Below are 23,967 nucleotides of genomic sequence, written 5' to 3' on the forward strand. Positions count from 1 at the left end.
TGTCCTGCCGATCGAGCTTGGCTTCTCTTTCTTCGTACATGCGCACTCAAGGTGAGTCATGAATTATGTCGCAGGCAAAACTGTCTCTGCGCCGTACACCATGAAGAATGGTGTGTAACCGGTGGTGCGATTCGGCGTGGTCCACAGCCCCCAGAGTACAGAGTTGAGCTCCACTACCTAGTGCGTATTAGATTCCTTAAGGGACCGCACTAATCTGGGTTTGATGCCGCTCATGATAAGACCATTTGCACGTTCGACCTGGCCGTTGGTTTGTGGGTGATAAACAGAAGCATAATCGAGCTTGATGCCCATGTTTTTGCACCAGAGTTTTACCTCATCGGCCGTAAAGTTCATGCCGTTATCAGTGATGATGCTGTGGGGGATGCCGTAGCGGTGTACAACCCCGGATATAAAGTCTATCACCAGTCCGGACTCGGCCGTCTTAACAGGCTTGGATTCTATCCATTTGGTGAACTTATCCACCATGACCAGTAAGTATTTTTTTCTTGTGGGTTCCGCCTTTAAGGGGTCCAACCATGTCAAGCCCCCAGACCACGAAGGTCCATGTGATGGGGATAGTTTGGAGGGCGGTGGGTGGCATATGGCTTTGGTTTGCAAAAAGCTGGCAACCGACGCATCGTTGGACTAAGTCCTGTGCGTCTGCCTGGGCCGTCAGCCAATAAAAGCCTATATGGAAGGCCTTGCTTAGAAGGGACTGAGCTGCAGCGTGATGTCCGCCGAGTCCAGCATGAATTTCCGCCAGGAGGTTCCGCCCTTCCTCTTCGGAGATGCACCTTTGAAGGACTCCGATAGTGCTTTTCTTATAAAGCTCTCCCTCATGGACTTTATAGGCTTTAGATCGCCGTATTATGCAGCATGCCTCATTTTGGTCCTCAGGATGTTCCTGCCTGGTAAGGTAGGTGATGACGGCCATTATTACGTGGGCTGAAGGTGTTATTTCATTGGCAGAGCCTCCAATTATGCCAGAGTGTTCGGTGTCGGCCAGTGCGGTTGGGTCCGGGCTGTTATTGCCAGGTTCCCCTTCCCATACTATGGACGGCTTGAACAGCCTTTCCAAGAAGATGTTGGGGGGACTACATCGCGTTTTGCGCCGATGCGTGCCAGGACATCTGCCGCCTGATTATTTTCCTGGGCTATATGGTGAAATTCGAGCCCTTCGAACCGAGCTGACATTTTTAGGACGACGTTGCGATAAGCTGCCATTTTTGGATCCTTGGCATCAAAGTCTCCATTTATTTGGGATATTGCGAGATTTGAGTCCCAGCGCACCTCTAGGCGTTGAATGCCCATGGATACTGTCATCCGGAGACCATGTAACAGGGCCTCACATTCGGTTGCTTTGTTGGAGTCTGTGTACATTATCTGGAGTACATAATGAACTATGTCTCCTGTGGGGGACGTCAAAACCACGCCAGCCCCTAGACCGGCCAACATTTTGGAGCCGTCGAAGTGCATGACCCAGTTTGAATATGTGTCATACTCTTTAGGTAGTTCGGCCTCCGTCCATTCTGCGACGAAGTCGGCCAAAACTTGCGACTTGATAGCTCGCCGTGGCTTGTAAGTTATGTCAAACGGGAGGAGCTCAATTGCCCATTTTGTAATCCGGCCCGTCGTGTCGCGGTTGTTTATAATATCGTTAAGTGGCACTTCCGAGGCTACTGTTATTGAACACTCTTGAAAGTAGTGTCGCAACTTCCGGGATGCCATAAATACGATGTATGCAATCTTTTGATAATGTGGGTACCATGACTTGCATGGAGTAAGGACAGTGGACACCTAATAGACCGGCTTTTGAAGGGGGAATTTGTGTCCGTCCGTTTCTCGTTCGACGACAAGCACTGCGCTTACGACCTGATGGGTTGCTGCAATGTATAATAGCATTGGTTCGCTAATGTTTGGCACAACCAGGACTGGGTTTTTTGCCAAGATGGCTTTGATTTCATCGAGTCCGGCCGTGGCTGCATCCGTCCACTCGAAGTGTTCAGTGCGCCGAAGGAGGCAGTAAAGCGGTAGGGCCTTTTCTCCTAGGCGGGAGATAAAGCGGCTTAGAGCCGCCATGCATCCGGTTAATTTTTGTATTTGTTTGAGGTCCTTCGGGATATCCAATTGTGATAGAGCTCGGATCTTGGCAAGATTTGCTTCAATTCCTCTACCGGATACAATGAAGCCCAAGAGCTTTCCGGCTGGAATGCCGAAAACGCATTTTCCGGGTTGAGCTTGATGTCGTATGTTTGGAGGTTATCGAATGTTAGCCTCAAGTCGTCTACTAGAGATTCGACATGTCTTGTTTTAACGACCACATCATCTATGTATGCCTCCATTGTTTTGCCGATCTGGTTTGCCAGACATGTCTGAATCATGCGCTGATATGTTGCACCGGCGTTTTTGAGCCCAAAGGGCATTGTGTTGAAGCAGAATGGGATGTATGGTGTGATGAATGTCGTTGCGGCTTGGTCTGACTCTGCCATCTTTATTTGATGGTAGCCGTAGTATGCGTTGAGGAAACACAACGAATCGTGTCCTGCGGTAGCGTCAATAATTTGATCAACGCGTGGGAGAGGGAAGGGATCCTTTGGGCAAGCCTTGTTAAGGTCTTTGAAATCAACGCACATGCGCCAGGATTTGTCCTTCTTTGGTACCATCACCAGGTTTGCTAGCCAGTCCGGATGTTTTATATCTTTGAAGAATCCGGCCTCCAATAGCTTGGCTAGTTCCTCTCCCATGGCCTGTCTCTTAGGCTCGGAAAAACGTCGAAGAGCCTGTTTGACTGGCTTGAATCCTTTTAGGATATTTAAGCTGTGTTCTGCCAGCCTGCGTGGGATTCCTGGCATGTCTGAAGGGTGCCAGGCAAAAATGTCCCAGTTCTCTCGTAGGAACTCTCGCAGTGTGGCATCTACATCAGGGTTTAACTGTGCCCCGATGGAAGCTGTTTTATTGGGGTCTGTTGGATGGACCTGGAATTTGACTATTTCGTCCACCGGTTTAAAGGAGGTAGACTTGGATCTTTTATCGAGTATCACATTGTCCCTATTTACCGTGGAGCGCAGCGCAGTCAGTTCCTCGGCCGCTAAGGCTTCGGATAGCGCCTCGAGGGCCAGTGCGGCTGTCTTTTTTTCGGCGCGGAGTGCTATTCCGTTAGGCCCGGGCATCTTGAGCCTCATGTACCTGTAATGGGGTATTGCTTGGAAGATTGTAAACGCTTCTCGCCCTAGCAGAGCGTGATATCCGCTACTGAATGGGGCCACCTGGAACGTGACCTCTTCGGACCTGTAATTATCCGGCGTGCCGAACACCACATCTAGTGTGATTTTTCCTGTACAGCGCGCTTCCCGACTGGGGATTATTCCTCTAAAGGTTGTGCTGCTTCGCTCAATGCGGTTCCAGTCTATTTCCATTTTTTGAAGGGTTTCCTCATAAATGAGGTTCAATCCGCTGCCTCCATCCATGAGTACCTTGGTAAGACGAAAACCTCCCACTATTGGACTGAGGACCAATGCGGCTGGTGCTCGGGTTGTTCGGAATTTAGGTTCATCACTGGCGTTAAAACTAATAGCCGTGTCACTCCATGGGTTTATTGTTGCTACTTGGTAGACTTCGGCAAGGCCGCGGAGTGTTCTTTTTCGCATATTATTTGATGCAAAAGTCTCGAAGACTGTTAATACCGTACTGGTTTCTCTGGGGTGGCTTTCTGTGGCTTCTGGAATTTGAAGATCTTCGCCAATTTTTGCCACCTGCCGGAGTATCCAACATGCTCTAAGGCTGTGAGTTGGTGTGGCGCCCTCTGCACTGTGGATTTTATAGGGTCCATTAAGCCATCCTTCCAGTACGGTTCCATGCCCTGTAGAGGGCTTTTGCTTTTTGGTATTGAATCCGGGTGTCTGGCGATGATGCACCCTTTTGTTTCGGACTGGGTTTGTATTCAGGGCCGGATTGTCCCAAAATTTTATTTCGGTTTTCCAAGCGCTTCCCATCACACAGTATTTTCGTACTATGGACGCCAAGTCAGCGAAGCATCTAATATCACGGCGACTTATGGCGTTGAGGATTCCCTTGTCCGTGCAATTATTGCAGAAGAATAAAATTGCATCTTCCTCGCGGCAGTCCTTTATACTATTCATAACCAGGAGGAATCTGGCCCAGTAATGATGTATTGTTTCTTCGGGCTCTTGCCTAATTTGGGATAGATCGCTTATGTACGGGTGGGTGGGCAGAATTAAATCCGAAACCTCACCCAATCTGAGACCCAGGGGCCAAGGAGTTTCCGAAGTCGGAAGTTTGGATTCTTGGATGCTGTCCAATGAATCTAGCCCGTCACCTGACTTTAAGTTCAGGTTTTGAGTGATGTCCTCCACTCTGCGGGTATCCGACTTGGAGGGATCGGGAATCCGAACATATCTAGTCCTTAAGATAGATGAAGGGTCGCCGCACTGTCCCTCTACCACGGCAACGTGATGGGTGACCTGGGGGAGTTAATCTCTCTCAGATCGGGTTTAGACCCAATCTGATAGTAATCTGTAGTGACTCCCAGGGCGGTGAAGCGATCCAAGAGCTCGTTTAATGAAGAGAGCTCCATTGGATCTAGCTGCTCGGCGAATTCCGAGCTGACGTGAAGATTGCTTTTGATGACCCGAGAGGTCATCATCGGCGCAGCAGCCGAACGGGTGGTCATAAGGAAACCACCTAGCCTGAGAGTCTGGCCGATAGCCAAAGCACCCTTAGCAACGGTGCCATCTTTAAAGATAGGATGAGGCATCCTTCCTGATGGTAACGGCACAGAGGAAATCTCAATGAAAGCACCAATGTCGGTGTCAAAACCGGCGGATCTCGGGTAGGGGGTCCCGAATGGTGCGTCTAGGTCGGATGGTAACAGGAGGCAGGGGACATGATGTATTACCCAGGTTCGGGCCCTCTTGATGGAGGTAAAACCCTACATCCTGCTTGATTAATATTGATGATATGGGTAGTACAAGAGTAGATCTACCACGAGATCAGAGAGGCTAACCCCTAGAAGCTAGCCTATGGTATGATTGTTGTTCGTCCTATGGACTAAAACCCTCCGGTTTATATAGACATCGGAGAGGGCTAGGGTTACACAGAGTCGGTTACAATGGTAGGAGATCTACATATCCGTATCGCCAAGCTTGCCTTCCACGCCAAGGAAAGTCCCTTCCGGACACGGGACGAAGTCTTCAATCTTGTATCTTCATAGTCTAGGAGTCCGGCCGAAGGCATGTTCCGGCTATCCAAACACCCCCTAATCCAGGACTCCCTCAGTGGGGCTGTGACGTGTTGATCTTCCGAGGCCGGGCATGACCCAGGAAAGTGTGTCCGGCCAAAGGGGATCTAGCGTGTTGGGAAATGTGGTGCACCCCTGCAGGGAAGTTTATCTATTCGAATAGTCATGTCCCTCGGTAAAAGGACGACCCGTAGTTGTACCTTGACCTTATGACAACTAGAACTAGATACTTAATAAAAATCACCCTTCCAAGTGCCAGATACAACCCTGTGATCGCTATATACTTATTAAAACACACTCTTCCAAGGACTAGCTATCCCCCTCTTATTCAGGCATTCTGCAGTTTAGTTCATATATACTACCCCTTTCATTGATACCAATGCATATGTAGTGTAGCTCCTTGCTTGCGAGTACTTTGGGTGAGTACTCACGGTTTATTTCCTACTTCTTTTCCCCCTTTTCCCAGTTACTGCGATCATATGATGGAGTCCAGGAGCCAGAGGATCCCGAGGATGATTCTACATGGAGTTCGACTTCGAGGAGTAGATAGGAGGTTCCCGGTCAGGTGGCCTTGCCTTTTCGATCGTTGTTGCTTTTGTGCTAGCCTTCTTAAGGCAGACTTGTTTAACTTATGTTTGTACTCAGATATTGTTGCTTCCGCTAACTCTTGTGTATTAGAGCTTATGTATTCGAGCCCTCGAGGCCCCTAGCTTGTAATATAAAGCTTGTATTATTTTAATTTGTGTCTAAAGTTGTGTTGTGATATCTTCTCGTGAGTCCTTGATCTTGATCGTACACATTTGCATGTATGATTAGTTTACAGTCAAATAAGGGGCGTCACAAGTTGGTATCAGAGTCGACTGCCTGTAGGAATCCCCCTTCCACACTCCTTGGCCGAAGTTGAGTCTAGTCGATGAAAACTGTTTTACTAACATGGCTGTGTGGCCCAAGGGCCCGTGTCGCCATTGGGTGGTATTAGGATCTTTTATTCGTCATCTATACTCTGGGACTCTGATCTCTCTTCTATTCGGGTTAAATGATTTTACTAACACTGACTCTAGGTTCTCGTAACTTCTTTCTCTCGGAGAGACCCTCACTCTAGATGATTACTTGGTGCATCGAAGGATTTATCGTTCGATGTTCTCTCGAGACTTTTTGCCATCGCTATTGCAATTCCCTTCCATCGATCCCATATGGATAACCACGTGTACTTACCACTCATACAATCATTCCCCATTGATCTTGTTATTACAAGATACCCCAGAATTTTCTCTATTGTTCCGAGAATACTTTGTGCCTATTGCCTTGCGGTTCTTTGCCACATGACAACCCTATAGATAATTCCTCGCACTTACCGAGTATCCTCTCATCCCAGTTGATTCAAGTCTTTGAAATACCGTTCGATCTTCCAAAAATCCTCAACCTCCTATTACTCTTGAAATTCTTTCTTGCATTATGATTAGTCCCATAAGTTTATTAATATTATTGGCATCCTTTGTCATTATCATTTTGAGTCCGTTAATTCAATATGTTGCGAATGCTCGCAATCCTCAATCAGATCCTAGAATTCTTCCTCCCGACTCAGATGTCATTTTAAACATGAGCTGGATCTCGACCAATCACATTGTCATCGATTGTACCCCTAAGGCTATTCAACTTATCCATCCCTAATCAGAGCATTGCTTTTGATCCCTTGTCTTGGAATTCATAATTCCTTTGCATTTGAGCTTTGAGTTAGTTAGTTGTTTCTATAATCTGATCTCCTTGCATTCTTTCTTCCTCTGGTGGAGTAACGATGCTTACCATCAGACCCCTTGTGGACCACCAGACACTCTATCGGATTTTATCAGACAACGTCCTTCATATTCAATAGCTTGTGAGCCTTTCCTCGGGTACATAATGCCTTTGGTAAATTGTATCCTCTGCTCTCTCAAGCATGCTCTACTATCGAGCTTGTGTTATTTATTCTTGAAATTCGTGGTATATTATTCCCAAGATAACCCGATGGGTTTAACCTATACCTTCCCTAAAGTCGGGTGAAACTGAAAGTTTTCACAAGTAATACCCTTCTGGTGTTTTACCTGATAATTTTCTGCCATACAACTTTGAAGACGAGAAGTGAATGAAAGGTGAGGCATTGAAGAAGTGGGAGTCGACCTTGAACTTTGTGTTCATGCCCATGCACACGATGTAGATCTTATCATTAAAGCTTCTCTTAAATTAATTATTCCCTTGGTATGAGTTCATCTTATATCTGGGATCTGGCCTTTTGCAATCGTGGTTTAGACCATGTTTTCCTTTAAATACCATTTCTCGTGCAAGTTTAACCACTTGTCTTCTGCAAAGCAATACCCTAGTCCAACCTCTACTGATTTGTCGTCGAGTATTACACTCTGGTATCTTGAGAATATCATGGAACTGCATAACTTCTTATGGGTTCTTCATCAACTGTTATTTGTCACAGATTCCAATTTTCTCAAGTTTTGGGTTGTCGTCAACCAAGAATACCAAAAACTGAATCGAGTTTGCATCGTGATTAAACAACTCTTAGTAATCTTCTTTACTTACGAGTTTGTACTCGATCACGTCATTCATAGCTTGATCGACTATATCATTACCGTGCTGATTTTAACGGTGCTACCTAGTCCTTATTCCTGGAGCACAACTTTTGATGATGAGCTAAGATTATGTCGATCTTCCTCGTCTTATCGTTTCACCTCCAATAACAAGCTTGGTTTGGGTATTGAATCGTACCCTTGGTTCCATTAACCTTTCACTTCATCATTCCTTTGACTTGATGTCATCGTTGATCGATTACATCTTCGCGGAGCCTCTCGACAAAATTTGCCGTGATCATCATAAACATATTGACTCCTTCCATAATATCAATCAAATTCATGATGACAAGTACCACCCTTGGCCCTCGATGATTTGTGTTATCATCCACAACATTACTGCTTTCCCTCCAACACAAACTTGTTTGTTTTCTATATTATACCTAGAGATCTGTGCTTCCCATCAATTCTTCTTCATTACCTTGCAGTATTACCATCTTTTATGTCAAGAATGTCGTGAGAATTTCACCACCTCTTATGACATCTTCATACAGGTGATACTTCTTGCCATATCCGTTCATTCCTTGGTCCCTGTGTTGTTTCTAACCGGAAAACCAACAATTGAACTATGGTGTGCGACTTCAAAGCTTCTAGCAACCCTATTGCTTTGAGGTTAATGGTCGATATTTCATTCTTAGACCATTGGTTATCGAATCACCATTCTAACACTGATCATGCTACCTAAGCCCTTATTTTGGGTGCACCTTTCGACCAATGTTTAACTGTGTATGTTTTCCTCGAGCATACCTCATTATATCAATTGATCTGACAAGTGTTACCTCCTTGTTCACATAGTTATGGAAATCCATCTTTGGTTAATCTCGATGAATTGTCGCTTACTCCATCAATCACATCCTCATTTTCTACTTGGTTCATGATGAACTTTTGTTTTGGAACTTGATTCTATAGTTCATTTCCCGAGAATCTTGTAATGTCATATCGTCGATTTGTGTTGCACCTCTTCTTCACAGGCATCCAGAGTCTAAGGTATCCTGACACCAATGAGATCTAAATCTCGGTCAGATATGATGGTTAGAACATACTTCCAGTAGTTATAACATCTTTACATGACCGGGTAAGGTGATGTCATGCCTAGCAAACCTGGCAGGAGCACCTAGTGTTATAGTTTCCTTTTTTGCAAGGTTATCCATTCTTTCATGAGGAAATTGTAAGACATATTCTACAATGGATCCTTCGTGTATCCAGAGTCTGACCCTTAGTTGATTGCCATGTCAATGCTATCTCGAAGCATGTCTATGGTACTCCAATTTTCAACATGAACATTTGTAGCCCAATGCTAAATGTTTCCTGCTCAATTATCCAAACACCGTTGTATGGGTAACGCCATGAAATTCCTCTCCCCTTACCTAAATAGTTTTCTACTCCCTCCGTCCGGAAATACTTGTCGGAGAAATGGATGTATCTAGACACATTTTAGTTCTAGATACATCCATTTTTAGCCATTTCTTCGACAAGTATTTCCGGACAGAGGGAGTACATTATACCCTATCATGGATATCATGCTCTGCCTGTCTGTGGGAAGGATATACCCTTTAAATATGTGTTTAAACACATTTTCCTTTCCATTGTTCTGTTTAATCTGATAACCATATTTTTCCTTTCCATTGGTTGGTTTAACGATTCTTGTGATCTATATTATCTAAACATTAATATTCTCCTGCTTATGTAAACACCTCATTGTACAATTCTGTGAGCAAGACCCTGTTACTATTGTTGATGGCATTCCAGTAGCCACCGATGGATGAGAACTTTTCCTATTGGTTCGCCTCGTTCAACGAGCAGGAAAATGGTTCTCTTCGTCCCTTGCCCTTGGTACCACCATTGTTACCGACATAACTGACAGGTTATTCTTTGACATGCCTTGCTATCATGATCGTGCAAGATGACTCCACCCTCCTACTTTTAACCCACTTGTGGGCCCATAACCCATAGTTCCACAGGATAGAAACCTAACTCTCCTGCACACCTCATACGTCTCCCTCATATCTACTTTTCCAAACACTTTTTCCCTTATTTTGGACTCTAATGTAACACCCAGATCTGGCTATATCTCCCACGTGTCGGGCATGACTTAGAGGCATAGCCGCATGGTAGGCATGTCGCAAGAGGGGTAATATTTACACATCCCATGTACTGAATAAGAAAGGGATAAAGAGTCGGCTTACAATCGCCACTTCACACAATACATAAATATATCATACATCATCCAGAATACAATCAAGGTCCGACTATGGAACCAAAATAAAGAAGGACAACCCCAAATGCTAGATCCCCGATCGCCCCAACTAGGCTCCTCTACTGATCATCCGGACAACAAACATAATAATGGCCCGAATCCTCGTCGAACACCCACTTGAGTTCTGTAGCATCCCCTTCACTGGCATCATCGGCACCTACATCTATTTGGAAGTATCTATGAGTCACGGGGACTCAGCAATCTCACACCCTCACGATCAAGACTATTCAAGCTTAAGGTAGGGAAGGGTAGTGAGGTGGATCTGCAGCAAGCACTAGCATATATGGTGGATAACTTATGCAAAAGAGAGCGAGAAGAGAAGCAAAGCATAGTCAGGAAGCTAATGATGATCAAGAAGTGATCCTGAAGCTACTTACGTTCAAGCATAACACGAGACTGTCTTCTCTTCCCGGAGTCCGCCGAAAAGAGACCATCACGGCTACACACACGGTTGATTCATTTTAATTAACTTAAGTTTCAAGTTCTCTACAACCGGACATTAACAAATTCACATTTGCCCATAACCGCGGGCACGGCTTTTGAAAGTTCAAAACCCTGCAGGGGTGTCCCAACTTAGCCCATCACAAGCTCTCACGGTCAACGAAGGATATTCCTTCTCCCGGGAAGACCCGATCAGTCTCGGAATCCGGATTGCAAGACATTTCGACAATGGTAAAACAAGACCAGCAAAGCCGCCTGATGTGCCGACAAATCCTGATAGGAATCGCACGTATCTCGTTCTTAGGGCACACCTGATAGGTCAAGCTACGAGTAAAACCAACCCTCAAGTTGCCCCGAGGTGGCCCCGCAGGTTTCCCGTTTCGGACCAACACTCAGAGCAGCACTGGCCTGGGGGGTGGTTTAAAATAAAGATGACCCTTGAGTCTGCAGAACCCAAGGGAAAGGTATATGGTGGTAGGTAGGCAAATGGTAAAACCAAGGTTGGGCCTTGCTGGAGGAGTTTTATTCAAAGCAAACTGTCAAGGGGTTCCCATAACACCCAACTGCGTAAGGAACGCAAAATCAAGGAACATAACACCGGTATGACGGAAACTAGGGCGGCAAGAGTGGAACAAAACACCAGGCATAAGGCCGAGCCTTCCACCCTTTACCAAGTATATAGATGCATTAAAGTAAATAAGAGATAATAATGATATCCCAACAATATCCATGTTCCAACATGGAACAAACTTCATCTTCACCTGCAACTAGCAACGCTATAAGAGGGGCTGAGCAAAGCGGTAACATAGCCAAACAACGGTTTGTTAGGAAAGGTGGGTTAGAGGCTTAACATGGCAATATGGGAGGCATGATATAGCAAGTGGTAGGTATCGCGGCATAGCAATAGAGCGAACAACTAGCAAGCAAAGGTAGAAGTGCTTTCGAGGGTATGGTCATCTTGCCTGCAAAGTTCTCAGAGTTGACGGAAGCTTGATCCTCGTTAGCATACTCAACAGGTTCCTCGATCACGTACTCGTCTCCCGGCTCTAACCAAATCAAGAACACAAGTAAATGACCAACAATCAATCCCGAAGCAATGCACAAGCAACATGAAGCAAAACATGGCATGACATGCGGGATGTGATATGCAATGCATATGTGTGCTTCTGAAGGGAAATATTGAACCAGGAATCAACTTGGAAAACCAAGTGTACCGCTGGAAAGATGAGATGATTTCGGTTGAAAACGATATAAAGATCACCAGAATCGGATGCATGGTTTGCAAATGGCAAGCAAAACAAGAATGGCGTAATTCTGCGAGTAACAACACGATGCCATCTAGAATGCAACAAGAAACTACGCTACTGCACTCCAACATAGCAACAAATTACATGGCAGTGATCTACTCAAGATGATTGACAAAACATGAACATTGAGCTACGGCTAAATCATACAAGAGCAGGTTCAAACAAGCATGGAAAAAGTGCAAAAGATATCAGCTTCATAGACTTAGTGAAAGTACTAACATGCCAGGAATAACATGAGGAAGCAATGTTTAGAGCAAGCGAAAAACATGCTACAGGAACTTATCATAGCAAAACAAGGCATGGAATGAATCTACTAATGCATTGAACAGAAGGCCCTTACTGATCATGAGCCAAAAAGGGCTAGAAGATATGATGGCACCCATGTAAACATAGCAAGTTCTATTAACAGATTCAGACTTAGCAGAAAACTAAGCATGGCATAAACAGAATTATGAAGGCATCTTTGCCAGCTCGATTCACTCAGCACAAGGCATTGCCTGACAAGATAAGCATAGCATCAACAAGAAGAAATGTTGAGGAAGCTAACCATGGTAAGAGAGACTACATAGCATGCATGGATCAACTACAACAACCATCACAAAATTGATTAACATGTAAACAATCTGTCAGGAACATTTTATAGCAAAAGTAGAGCAAGATTAATACATGCTAGGGCACTCCATAATTGCAAAAAGGGGCATGGAAGGATAGATCGCAACCATATGTCCAAATCATCCTTACTGAAGAAACTTAAAACAAGCACGTATCTCACTGTAGAATCTAGTTTACATGGCATAAAAATAAGAGCAGACCAAGGACTTGCATGCTTGTGATAGTCCCTGAAATCAGAAATATCACGAAGGCTACTTTGCATGCTTGTTATAGTCGCCACATTGATCACAAAAATACATGGCATGCACCCCTGTAAAGATGGCATGGCATAGATCGAAACACGTGTAGAGCTCATGCCCATATGAAGCACACAACAAATGTGACAAAAATGACAAATCACCTTAAACTGGTAAGTAACAGGAGCAAACATTTTATAGCACTCTTGCATCAATGATTTGGGCATCAAGATGGATTCAAACAAGCATGTCACAATGTAATGAAATTAAGAGCATCTCCCAATGAACATTTTGATATATCGTGCGCATGAAACGGAGGTACGGTCACCGAGTTATGATGCGTTGAACAGGGGCATAAAAATTAGCAGAAAAATGACTTAGACGAAAATGAGGTCAACTTCCTCAGATCCAAATCTGGCACGGAGTTCAAGGATCACCGAAGATCACCGCGGTGGCCGAAGTTTGGCCGAAGAGGTGTGCCGGTGAGGTGGAGAGGCGGATGCAGGCGCATGGTTGCCGGAGCCGGGGAAGAAGTGGGCGAAGGCGGCGCTGTGCCTCCGGGGCGGCGAAGCGGAGCGAGGCGACAGGGTCGAGCGGCACCGGCGGAGCTGGCCGACGGCGAGCGAGGCGGTGGAGGCAGCGAGCAGCACCGACGAGGATGGGCGACGCACGAGACGGGCAGCTGCGGAACCCGCATGAGCCGAGGAGGCTCGGGCAGCGTGGACGGGCCCCGCGGGCCCGATTCGGGTCCGGCGGGCCACGGCGGCGGGGACGGCGCAGGGGACAGGTGGCGCCTTCTAGTTGGCCGCGGGCGGCGGCGGGTGTCGGCCGGTGGTGGCGGACATGTCCCGTGGCGGCGGGGGCGATTTGATCTAGGGTTTGGACTCGAATTATGGACGGGGAGGACATATTTATACCTAGAAGAAGGTAGGAGTGTCCAAATGGGGTGTAGTTTTCACCCGCGCAATCGTGATCCTACGGCGGAGGACATGGAAGGGGTTTGGAAGGGTTATTGGGCCGTTTTGGTGGGGTGTTGGGCTGCAACACACAAGAGGGCTTTCCGGTTACCCGGTTAACCGTTGGAGTATCAAACGGACTCCAAATGACACAAAATTTGACAGGCGGTCTACATGTGGTGTACCAAGGCCACTTGGAAAATCTCGTTCCATTCTGAGAATGTTTAACACCCGCTCATGAAAAGAGACAAAAGGTGCGCCGGTGCACGTAGGAGTGTCGGATTGCAAAACGGACAACGGGAAAATGCTCAGATGCATGAGACGAACACGTATGCACATGATGCCATGATATGATATGCATGTCATGAACAAAATGCAAAACGAAGACAAAACCCAACCATGAAGGGAAATCTCATAACTTAAAGCCGAGAAAGGCAAGAGTCGGAGTACAAATATGGCAAGTTACATCCGGGGTGTTACAACACTCCACCACTACGAAAGGATCTCGTCCCGAGATCTAGGACTAAAAGAACTCTGGATATTTGGAACGGAGGTGGTCCTCGTGTTCGCTGGTGGCTTCTCAGTCAAAATGGTGTGACCACTTCACTTTCAGGAATTTGATAGACTTGTTGCGAGTATTGCGCTCGGTTTCTTAAAGAATAGCAATGGGATGCTCATGATAAGACAAGTCTTCTTGTAGATCAATGTCTTTGAAGTTGATGGTGCGCTCAGGAGTCTTGAAGCACTTGCGAAGCTATGACACGTGAAACACATCGTGCACGTTTGCGAAGTTGGACAGAAGCTCAAGTTTGTAGGCAAGATCGCCTCTTTTGCCAATGATCTTGAAAGTACCCATGTATCTAGGGGCAAGCTACCCTTTGATACCGAAGCGACGAGTACCTTTCATTAGAGAGACGCGGAGGTAGACATGGTCTCCGATCTCGAAATCCAAGTCACGATGCTTGCTATCATAGTAGCTCTTCTGGCGCGATTGTGCGGCTTTGAGATTTTCATGGATGACTTTACACATTTCTTCAGCCTCTGAGATTAAGTCATTTCCAAGAAGTTGGCGTTCACCAGTATCTGACCAAAAAAGAGGAGTACGACACTTTCTTCCATAGAGAATCTCGAATGGAGCCTTGCCCGAACTCGCTTGGAAGCTGTTGTTGTAGGAGAACTCGGCATATGGAAGACAATCTTCCCACTTCATACTGAAGGAAATGACACAAGCCCTGAGCATATCTTCAAGGATTTGATTGACTCGCTCGACTTGTCCACTAGTTTGAGAATGGAAGGTTGTGCTGAAGCGAATGTTGGTGCCCATGGCCTTCTGGAAGGAGTCCCATAACTTAGAAGTAAAGATGCTTCCACGATCTGAAGATATCAATTGAGGAATGTCGTGCAAGAAGACAATCCTGGAGGTGTATAGCTCTGCCAACTGAGCTGCTGTGATAGATTCCTTGATTGGAAGGAAATGAGCCACTTTTGTAAGCTTGTCGATGACAACAAAGATAGCATCATTTCCGCGTTTGGACTTGGGAAATCCAGTCATGAAGTCCATCTCAATATGGTCAAACTTCCATTCTAGAATAGCAAGAGGCTAGAGGAGACCAGCTGGCTGTTGGTGTTCTGCTCTCACTCTTCTGCAGACATCACATTCATTCACGATTTGAGCAATTTCTCACTTCATTCGAGTCCACCAATATGACTGCTTGAGGTCATGGTACATAGTCGTACTTACATGATGAATGGATAGAAGGGAATTGTGAGCCTCGTTAATAATGACTTTCCTTAGATTGCCTTTAGGAACCATAATTCGATCCTCGAAGAAAAGAGTGTCTTTCTCATCAATGTGATAGCACTTGTATTTGGGTTTGCTCTTGGCAATCCCATTTTTCACCTTCTTCACCATGGCATCAAGAAGTTGTGCCTCACGAATTTGATCTTCCAAACTAGGAGAGACTTGGAGCTTGGCAAGAAAGCCTTGAGGAACAACTTGGAGATTCAGTTTGCGGAAAGCTTCACAAAGGTCCGGTTGGAAGGGCTTGAGAATTAAGCTGTTGCAGTAAGCCTTCCTGCTCAAATTATCTTCAATGACATTGTCCTTGCCTGGAGTATATTCAATACTCAGATTGTATTCTTGAATCTTTTCGACCCAACGAGTCTCTGTAGGGTTGAGGTTGGGTTGAGTGAAGATGTACTTGAGGCTCTTATTGTAATGCCCCGTGACCGATGTGCCAGGTGTCCTCTAGTTATTCGTTGTTGTTGCCTTGTCATTGCTTGTGTGTCATGCATTGCATATCACGCCATCATGTGCATTGCATTTTCATATGTGTTCGTCTCATGCATCCAAGCATTTTCCCCATTGACCGTTTTGCATTCCGGCGCTCCTATCTCCTCCGGTGGTCCTTTCTACCTTCTTTTCATGTGTGGGGTTTAAACATTTCCGGATTGGACCGAGACTTGCCAAGCGGCCTTGGTTTACTACCGGTAGACCGCCTGTCAAGTTTCGTACCATTTGGACTTCGTTTGGTACTCCAACGGTTAACCGAGGGACCGAAAAGGCCTCGTGTGTGTTGCAGCCCCACACCCTCCCAAAGTGGCCCAAAACCCACCTAAACCTCCTCCATCATCTCGGTCGTTCGATCACGATCGCGTGGCCGAAAACCTCACCTCATTTGGACTCTCCTAGCTCCCTCTACCTATATATATGTGATCCCCTCCGAAATTCGCGGATGAAACCCTAGCCTTCCTCTACCTCGCGCCCGGACAAAAACCCACGCACTGCCGGACATGTCCGCGCCGCCCTCCTCAGCGAATCTCGCTTCGCCACCTGTCTCCGCCGCCTTCTCTCTCCTCGCCTGCGCCGCAGCGTCCCTGCGGGCCCAAGGCCGGCCCGCCCAGCCCAAGCGCGACTGCGCGCCTTCCCGCGGCCTCATGAGGCACGCGCCGCCTGCCGAGGCGCGCCGCCCGACCGCCTCATCGCCGCTCCGCCGCGGAGCAGCTGCTCTGGCCACCGCCACCGTGGCGCCGCCTACCGGACCACCGCCTCGACGCCGCAAGCTCCAGCGCCGACGACCTTCTTCCCCGCGCCTGGTCCGCCACCTTGCTGCCCGGCGCCATCTCCGGCCGGACTCCGGCGCCGCCCCGCCGCCCCTGTCGTTGGCTGCCGCGGACGCCCTCACCGCCCGCCGCCACGGCACCGACCGGCCTCGCCGTTGCCTTCCCCTTCTCCGGCGAGCAGCATCTCTGGTGAGCACCCGCTGCTAAAGTACCACCGGATCCCGATCCAGATTTGTTTTGCCCTAGGTTGACTTTTATCCCCGAAACCCTAACTTTATGCCCATCTTCATCGCATCGTAACTTTGCATCCGTAGCTCCGTTTTACGCGCGCATCATATCGAAATGTTCGCCTTGACGAGCACATCATTTCATCTCATTGCATCATTTTCATTTGAGCTCATCTTGATACCCGAAATGCTGTTGGAAGAGAGCTATTTGAGTTAATTGTCAGATCTGCTGCACCAATTAGCTATTTGTCATTTTTGCCATGATTAATGTGTGCATGATATGCTCCTGAGCTCTACATGTGTTTTGTTATATGCCATGCCATCTTTACAGAGGTGCTTTCCTTGTATTTTTGTGACATGTGTGGTGACTAGCACAAGCTTGCGAAGTAGTGCATTCGTTAATGCTGATTTCAGGGACTTAGAATTTCACTAAGTCCTTGATCTGTTTTTATCAATATGCCATATGTTCATGTTGTTTCCTAGTGATCCGTGCCTCTTTTGAGGATGATCAGTAAGGATGATTTGTTAATATTGTGGTGCTCTATCCATACATGTCTTTGTTTGCATTTATGGAGCACCCTAGCTCGAATCAATCGAGCTCTACTTTTTGCTATTTTGTGATTCCTGGCAGATTGTCTACTTGTTAGCGATTTTGCCGAGGATGTTCCTAGTGATCCGTGCATGCTATGTTGTTGTTCTTGCCATGTATAGCTTATATAACATGTATTTTTCATGGGTGTATGCTTAGATTGTCATGCCTTGCTCTGTAGTGAGTGCATTGAGGTTGTAAACATGCCTACTCGTTAACTGATTTGCATTCTGCTCCAGTTTTTCACCAAGTCTGTAATCTGATTATGTTTTGCCAAGTTCACATGCTTGCAATTGTATTTTCTGATCCATTTTGGCTCAAGGTCACTAAGGGACTTTTGTTAAGCTCTTTGAGTAGCTTCGTGCCATGCTTTGTTTCGCCAAGTTAAGTTCATGTAGCATATAGTTTTCATGCTCCAAAGTGGCTACCTGATCTGAAATTCCAGGCTCGTGTTAATTTCACTAAGTCTGAAACCTGTTTATCGTTTGCTCTTTTGCCATGCTAGTTTGAACCTATTAATGACTGAATTGGCCGTAGCTCAGTGTTCATCTTTTGTCAAGCATTATGAGTGGATCCCTGCCATGTGTTTTGTTGCCATGTTTGAGTGCTGTAGCATAATTATCTTGATGCATTTAGATGGCTACTTGTTGTTCATCGCAGACCTGTGCCATATTTGTTTTGCTTGCCATTTCTAAACCGCGCATCCGATTCCGGCGATCTTTATATGGATTTCAACCGAAATCACCTGACCTTTCCAGTGTCACTATTGGATTTCCATGTTGAGGCCAGGTTCAATCATTCCTTTGCAAATCATGCATATGCATCGCATACCGCATCCCGCATATCATACCATGTTCATGTGTTGGTTGTTTACTATGTTGTGTGCTTCTTTCTGGTGTTTTCTTCTTCGGGTTGGTTCCGGTAACATCGCGTTTGTGAGGACCCGTTCAACTACGTCCGTTTGTCTTCTTCATGGACTCGTTCTTCTTCCTTGCGGGATCTCAGGCAAGATGACCATACCCTCGAAATCACTTCTATCTTTGCTTGCTAGTTGGTCGCTCTTTTGCTATGCCTATCCTGCGATACCAACCACTTGCTTATCATGCGTCCTATATTATTGAACCAAGCCTCTAATGCACCTTGTCCTAGCAAACCGTTGATTGGCTATGTTACCGCTTTGCTCAGCCCCTCTTATAGCGTTGTTAGTTGCAGGTGAAGTTTGCAGTTTGTTCCTTGTTGGAACTTGGAGTTCGTTCCTTGTGGGAACATGTTTTCTTTTTGGGATATCACAATATATCTTATTTAATTAATGCATCTATATACTTGGTATAGGGTGGAAGGCTCGGCCTTATGCCTGGTGTTTTGTTCCACTCTTGCCGCCCTAGTTTCCGTCATATCGGTGTTATGTTCCCGGATTTTGCGTTCCTTATGCGGTTGGGTAATAATGGGAACCCCTTGACAGTTCACCTTGGATAAAACTCTTCCAACAATGCCCAACATTGGTTTTACCATTCGCCACCTAGACTTTTCTTTCCCTTGGGAGTCGCGCTCCTAAGGGTCATCTTTATTAAACCCCCAGGCCAGTGCTTCTCTAAGTGTTGGTCCAACCCAGAGCACCATGCGGGGCTGTCCCTTGGAAACTTGGGTTACGTTGGCTCTCGTACGCTTAGCTTATCCGGTGTGCCCTGAGAACGAGATATGTGCAACTCCTATCGGGATTTGTCAGCACATTCGGGCGGTGTTGCTGGACTTGCTTTACCATTGTCGAAGTTATCCTGTAGAACCGGGATATCGAGTCTGATCGGAATGTCTCTGGAGAAGGTATATCCTTCATTGACTGTGAGAGCTTGTCATGGGCTAAGTTGGGACTCCCCTGCAGGGATTGAACTTTCGAAAGCCGTGCCCGCGGTTACGGGAAGATGGGAATTTGTTAACGTCCGATTGTAGAAAACCTGAAGTTGACCTTAATTAAAATACATCAACCGCCTGTGTTACCATTATGGTCTCTTTCCGGCGGAGACCGGGGAGTGAAAACGGTGTTGGAGTTATGCTTGACGTAGGTTGTTATAGGATCACTTCTTGATCATAGTTCTTCATTCGTGCTTTGCCTTCTCTTCTCGCTCTCTTTTGCGAACAGCTTAGCCACCATATATGCTAGTATCTTGCTGCAGCTCCACCTCATACCTTTACCTTACCCATAAGCTTAAATAGTCTTGATCTCGAGGGTGTGAGATTGCTGACTGCCCATGGCTCACAGTTTACTTCCAAAACCAGTTTGCAGGTGCCGATGAAACCGTGCAATTGATGCAACCAAGCTCAAGGAGGAGCTCGTTGAAGATCTTGTCCTTTGTCTTGTTCCGTTCTAGTTGATCAGTAGTGGAGCCCAGTAGGGGTCGATCGGGGACCTTGTCGCATTTGGGGTTCTTCTTTTATTTTAGTTCCGTAGTCAGACCTTGATTGTATTTGGATGATGTAATGCTTTAATCATGTAATTGTGTGAAGTGGCTATTGTAAGCCAACTATGTAATTGTGCTTTCAATGCGGTTATGCCTCTAAGTCGTGCTTCGACATGTGGGAGATATAGCCGCACCAAGGGTGTTACACTTATGATCAGTGAAGATGTCCACTTTCGTTCCCAACAAGAGATGTCTCCATGTTAGTAGAGCCTGGACAACTGCCGCCAACTCGAGGTCATGAGTCGGGTAGTTCTTTTCATTGGGCTTCAACTGGCGAGAGGTATAAGCCACAACTTTCTTCTCTTGCATTAACACAGCACCGAGACCTTGGAGGGAGGCATCACAGAAAACTTCGAATGGTTTGGATTCATCACGAGGAGTCAAAACAGGAGCTGTGACTAACTTCTCTTTCAGGGTGTTGAAATCCATGTCACATTCAGGCGTCCATACATACTTGACATGCTTCTGGAGGAGGCTGGAAAGATGGTTTTCAATCTTAGAGTAATTCTCAACGAATCTTCGACAATAGCTTGCAAGCCCAAGGAAACTGCGGAGCTGCTTGACATTCTGAGGCAGTTCCCAATTCACAATTGTTGTCACCTTCTTAGGATTAACAGTGATGCCTTTGGCGGAGATGATATGGCCAGGTAGAGAACCTTATCAAGCCAGAACGCACACTTTGAAAACTTTTCATAGAATTGATGCTCTCTAAGTTTGTCGAGTACCAATCTCAAATGCATGGCATGATCCTCCTTATTCCTGGAAAACACCAAAATATCATCAAGATACACCAGGACAAAATCATTTGTGTAAGGGTTGAAGATAGAGTCCATCATGAGAGAGAATGTTGGAGGAGCATTGACAAGGCCGAAAGACATGACAGTATATTCATAAGAACCATAGCTTGTAAAAGCTGTCTTGGGGATATCTTGTTCACGAATGCGAATCTGATGATAACCCATGCGGAGGTCAATCTTGGAGAATAATTGAGCACCCTTAAGTTGCTAAAAAAGGTCATTGATGTTGGGAAGTGGGTACTTGTTCTTTATTGTCTTCTTGTTCAATGGGCGGTAGTCGACACAAAGTTGGTCTGTGTCATCCTTCTTATGGACAAAAAGAACACCACGCCCCCATGGAGATGAACTCGGTCTAATCAGACCCAGACGCTCTTGTTCATCGAGCTGTTTCTTCAATTCCTTCAATTCCTTTGGTCCAAGCTTGTAAGGATGCTTGCAAACAGGTTCCGTGCCAGGCTCAAGATCGATAACAAATTCAACCAGCCGGTGAGGAGGCATTCCCGGAAGCTCTTCTGGAAAGACGTCTTGATATTCACAAATGACTGGAATCTGAGAGATGGCATTCAACTCGCCCTTCTCATTGAGAGAAAACAGTAGAATGGTATCATCATGAGCGACATATAAGATCACATCCTCAGATGAGTGTGTCAATTGAATCTGCCTGGCAGCACAATCCAGCTGAGCCTTGTGCTTAGAAAGCCAGTCCATGCCGAGAATTAGATCAATATCCGAGTCACCAAGAACAATTGGAGAGGACAGAAATTTATAGTCGCCCATATCGATTGACACATCAGGAGCTATCATGCTAGAGCTCAAACGTTTACCAGAAGAAATGACAGCCATGGGTTTAACCAAAAGTGAAGAAGTGAATTCATTATTGGCAAAAAAATGGTCTTGACATGAAAGAATGTGATGCACCAGTATCAAAAAGAACTTTAGCAGGAATGGAGTTAACTGGAAGGTTACCCATGATCACTTCTGAAGAATCCTCTGCCTGAGCTGCGTTCATCATGTTGACCTTAGCATGCTTGGGATTATGCTTGACCACTACATTACTAGCAAATATCACAGGAGGAGAAGGCGGAAGGCGCCTTTGGTTGAAGCATTTGTTTGCATAGTGCCCTTTCTGCTGACACTTGTTGCAAGTAACCTCTAATAGCGGACGATGATAAGGAGCACTTGACCTTGGAGTATGAGTCTGCGCTTTGCTCTGATAGTCTGGGTTGAGTGGGTGGGAAGATCCATTGCCACCTTTGCTCTTCTGCTGGTAAGACTGATGAAACGGAGGAGGAGGAGGCATCAGAACTTCTGTTACTTAGCTGCCACTTGAGTTGAAGAACAAGATTGAGCTGCATCCCTGACTCTCTTCTGAGAAGCATCACACTTGAGCTGAGCAGCCTCTTGCTTTAGTGCCATGTTGTAGAATTCATCATACTTGGTCGGCTCAAAAAGCACGAGAGCCAATTGCAGATCTTCTCTGAGGCCACCTCTGAATTGATAAATCATGCTCTTTTCATCAGGGATGTCTTGTTTAGCGAAGCGAGCGAGCCTCTGAAACAGGATATTGTGTTGGTAAACAGACATGCTGCCTTGCTTGAGATTGCGGAACTCCTCGCGCTTACTCTCAACAAAACTTTGTGGAATGTGGTGAGCTTTGAAGTCTCGGCGGAAATCATCCCAGGTAATCACACGACCTCCTCTGGAATCTCTATATTGTTGATACCACTCAGCAGCTTGGTCTTTGAGTTGAAACGAAGCAAACTTGACAAAATCCTCAGGCCTGACATTGCTACACTCAAAATGTTTGCAGATATCCACGAGCCAGTCATTGGCGTCGGTGACCTCGACACAGTTACTAAAGGACTTCGGCTGGTTTGCGAGGAACTGATTGAGGGTAGCAAACTGAGGTTGATTGTTGCCTTGTCCTTGATTTCCTTGGTTGCCTTGCCCTTGGTTGTGCTCTTGCAAGAGTTTCAAAAGCATCTGAGTGTTGGAGTTGTTGGCGGCCATGACATCTTGCCATGCCTCCGGAGGTGGAGGTGGTGGTGGAGGGTTCGACTAATCTCCATCATTGCGGTCTGGATTCTGACGCGTTGGAGGATCCATCCTGTAGAGGTTGACATCCGTTAGCATCTTTAAAGACATATATTCAAGCTGAATCAAAGGATCGAAATTGCAAAAAATAGCCTTAACATTCGAACAAGGATGAACGAATGAATTCCAAAGTAAATCATTACACCTCCATTAAGTTGAGAAGCCACTTAGATAAAGGTAGATGAATAAAGCAACAAGGTACGGATATGAACAAATAATTGGTATGGATTACCCAATCACAAACCAAATATCTGCGGGAAGAAATACTAGAGCTACTTGAATTCCCACCTATAAAACTCCTGAAACTATCTAGTTATGCAATCAGGTGTTGGGGATACAGGGGAAGCATAATATCTCAACCAGAACTAGCAAATCCTACATCCAGTTGTATCCATCCTTCAACACATAATCAAGAAACCTTCAGAAATCATTTACCTCAACCTTCGAAAAGCATCTGTTATATGAGTTATGGCAATACTCCCGAACTCCCGCTCCAGTACTGGGTGGCGTCGAGGTTATCTCACCAAGAACTGCATAAAGGAGATTTTCAATGTCGGTGAACTCAGGTGTTCCAGAACTGCAAGGATAAAATTGTGATGACAACACCTTGGGGCTCAACTCCCCGGGACATTGCCACAACCCCTAAATGTCAGGAGGCACCAAGAACAATGTTCTCGCCACAAAACCATCGGAACGATTCCAAGATACCCACATGATCCTAAAAAATCGTGAAATTTGAGAAGAGTCAAAACTATACGTGACGAGGCCTCACCAGGGCGACGAAGCGGCTGAGGAGTAAAAAGAATCCTACTCTCCGATATATATAATCCTAAGACTCAAAAAATTTTGTTCTAGACTCAACAACGTCAGCATTCGATCAAACAGGGGGCTCCTAAGTCGGGGAAGGCTCTGATTACCAACTTGTAACACCCACGATGCGACAGTATCTCCCACGTGTCGGGGCATGACTTAGAGGCATAGCCGCATGGTAGGCATGTCGCAAGAGGGGTAATCTTTACACATCCCATGGACTGAATAAGAAATGGATAAAGAGTCGGCA

This window comes from Triticum aestivum, chromosome 2A (assembly GCF_018294505.1).
Source record: "Triticum aestivum cultivar Chinese Spring chromosome 2A, IWGSC CS RefSeq v2.1, whole genome shotgun sequence".
NCBI classification, from domain to species: domain Eukaryota; kingdom Viridiplantae; phylum Streptophyta; class Magnoliopsida; order Poales; family Poaceae; genus Triticum; species Triticum aestivum.